The sequence below is a fragment of the Humulus lupulus genome, chromosome 2 (assembly GCF_963169125.1).
Source record: "Humulus lupulus chromosome 2, drHumLupu1.1, whole genome shotgun sequence".
In the NCBI taxonomy this organism is placed as follows: Eukaryota; Viridiplantae; Streptophyta; class Magnoliopsida; order Rosales; family Cannabaceae; genus Humulus; species Humulus lupulus.
This window is the reverse complement of record NC_084794.1, coordinates 261,859,471-261,862,504: the sequence shown is the minus strand read 5'-3', so window position 1 is coordinate 261,862,504 and position 3,034 is coordinate 261,859,471. Positions and strand designations below refer to the sequence as shown.

At 37.4% G+C, this 3,034-nt stretch overlaps 1 long non-coding RNA gene across 1 annotated transcript; it reads left to right on the top strand.

Moving 5' to 3' along the window:
• Positions 1–422: 422 nt before the first annotated feature.
• Positions 423–1,717, top strand: LOC133819312 (uncharacterized). The gene is made up of 2 exons (XR_009886315.1): positions 423–709; positions 1,059–1,717. It is a non-coding gene; the product is annotated as an uncharacterized LOC133819312 (long non-coding RNA).
• The last annotated feature ends 1,317 nt before the right edge of the window (positions 1,718–3,034 follow it).

Below are 3,034 nucleotides of genomic sequence, written 5' to 3'. Positions count from 1 at the left end.
AATTAGCCAAAATAAGTCTCACACAAAACATAAATTTTCTTATACATATAATTTAGACTTTTTATAAAAAAAAATTACGCAAAGCGTATAATATTAATAATAATAAATAAAAGCACATGCACAACAAATTTTTTTAACTTTGTTTTCGGTACTTTAATTTGTCAGAATTTTTCAAAAACCTTCAGAGACTCGCTATACAATGAACATTGAATACCATCATGAAAAAAAAATATGATTAAGATGCTTTCACGTGTCCATATAAAAAGTATGTTATACGAGTATGGTGAAAATGAATCACTACCCCACAATCTCCTAAAACATATTTAAATATATACTTTTTAATAATTACAAAAGATTGTACAAAACACGATTATGTTTTTTAGTTTACAAATAAAAAAGAGAAAATAATGAAACCTTAGTGTCCAACAACATGTGGACACTTGCCACACAACAAGCTCTACAAACTTTTGTTGTTCTTTAATTTTCATATAATAATAATAAGAAGAAGAAGAAGAAATCTCCGAGTCGGTTAAAGAAAGACTAAACTTAGCTTCTCCTTAATTGCTTTCTCTCATCCTTTGTTGGTTAAAGACACTTATGATTACTTATTTTCTCCAACATTCTTCTGGACCGTAGCTCCTAAATTCTAAAGTTTTGTTCTCCTTATTTTCCTGGGATAGCGATTTCTGTTTTGGCTTTTGGATTTGAGGTATGAATTTCCTTCCAAAAAAAAAAATAAATTCAGGTATGAATTAAGTTTTACATTTGGGATTTTTTGATTGGGTTAAGGTCTTTGTTTTGTTGCTCTATATAATAATAATCTTATATAGATGGGTAAATATAATTTTAGACGTTATCAATCAAACTTTCTATTTTGTTAAATAAAAAATGATACCTTAAGCCTGAATTAAGTTAAGAATTAATTAAAAATTACAAACTATTTTAAATAATAAAAAGTAACATGAATATTTTAAAAATAAACAGTCTGATTTTACTAAAAACAAAGCTAAATAAATCAATTTCTCATCTGTTTTTTTATCTCTTCTTCTTCTATGTAGATCTAGAAGTGAGTTTTAGACTAGCAGATCTGGAGCATCGATCATAGGACATCGACCACGTGGTATCGACGAAGCTGGGGAGAGAACTCAGATTGAAGGGGCTGATGAGAAAGTTGCAGATCTAAAGCATTGACCACAAAGCTATATGAGGGGCTAATGATGGTGGATCTCATGTTGTCAGGGGTCGACAACCATGGAAGGAAGATTTTACCTAGGTTTACCACTAGATGAGGTCGACGCCGACTGGGTAACGTGGGTTCGTCTAGGAGAGGTCGATGAGATCTGACAGTGGGCGGCGTAGCAGGGGTTCAGATCTAAGACAATTCGGAGGTGTGGTTTCAAGACAATGACGACACCCTCGACATTTAGATCTTAGCTTTAGATCTGCGACTATTTGTAAGGGATGCCGGCTAGGGAGAAGAGGTTGGGGCTGGGGTCGGGGTCGGGGTCGGGGTCGGGGTCGGGGTCGGGGTCAGGGCTAGAATCAATATTGTTGAAAGACTAATTGCTCTTAAATCTGCCATCATCTTGTTTTTGCTCATTGTTCTTATTTTCTGGTGTTTGGTTCATTCTGAGTTTTCGCTCATTATTTTTTGTTTTTGAATCCGACAGTTTGAATCTGAACAATTTATGAATCTAAGTTTTCTTCTTTGGGATTTTGTTTTTTGTTCTCTGCTAATTGTTGAGTTAATTTTACTTTTTGTTTGATAATTTGGATTTTGGTTTTGGATTTTCAGCATTGAATTGATGAAAAATGAAAAAAAAAAAGAAAAAGAAAAAAAAAAAGAATGGATGAATTTTGATTCAGACGAGATTCATCTATTTAATTTTAATACTAAGCTAAATTAGTTTTAGTTTGTGGATTTTTTCAAAATAATAATAATAATTGTACTGTTAGTAAATTGTCTTCTTCGAGACAAGGCCTATCTCCCAGCAATTAAATGCTCATTTCATTCATAATCATAAACCAGCAATTACAATTATTCTACTTATATGTCTATGTAATTGACACAAGTTCTCAGCAATTGGTTACAACATCTCACTCACTCTCACTGACCCAGCTTCAGCACGTAGTCCCTCAGCCAATCGGGTCTCACTCGTCCACGCCTGCTCCGAGCCGTCCCTGCCTCTACTCGGTCGAGTGCAGCTCCTTCTCCCCTGTTCGGCTTGCTACTTTCTTCAAGCACCTCTTGCCGAGCCGCTCCATTTTCTTCCAGCTGGGCTAGCTCTTGCTCTAGCCTTTTCCTTTGTTCCTGGGCTGCCTCCAAGTTGAGTTGTATTGGGCCTATTATCTGGGCCTCTCTAACACTACTCCCCCCCTCGAAATCAACCTTGTCCTCAAGGTTGTCCAACTTGTACATACGAATGAAGGTGTCAAAAATTTCCCAAGTAGCGTCTTCTGGGTTGCTCAAAGACCATTGGTCTAAAACCTGCTTTGTCGGTGTATTATTGAGCATTTGAACTCGAGTGGCAATGATAGCTAACGGAAGCATCATTGGTTTGTTAGCTACAGTCATGTCTGGTAAAGGGAAACAAGTTGGTGGAGGTGTGCCTTGATACGGTTTCAACAAGGAGACGTGAAACGTGGGGTGAATCCGACTACCTTGTGGCAGCTTCAAGGTGTGTGCGACTGGGCCAGCACGTGCTAGAATTTCAAAAGGGCCAAAGTAACGACGATTGAGTTTCGCATTGAGCCGTTTAGCCACCGTTGACTATCGATATGGCTGGAGTTTCACCAACACGAAGTCACCCAGCTGAAACTCAATATCTCTGCGTTTTTTGTTAGCTTGCTGGCGCATCCGATGCTGTGCTCGCTGTAAATTGTGCTTGAGTTGCTGTAAAATTTCATCCCTTGTCACCAAATCATCTTCTACAGCTTGTATTGTTGTAGCTCCTCGTGTATACGAAGGAATAGTAGGTGGTGTGCGACCATAGACAGCTTGAAAAGGTGTCATACCAATGGCTGAATGGTAGCT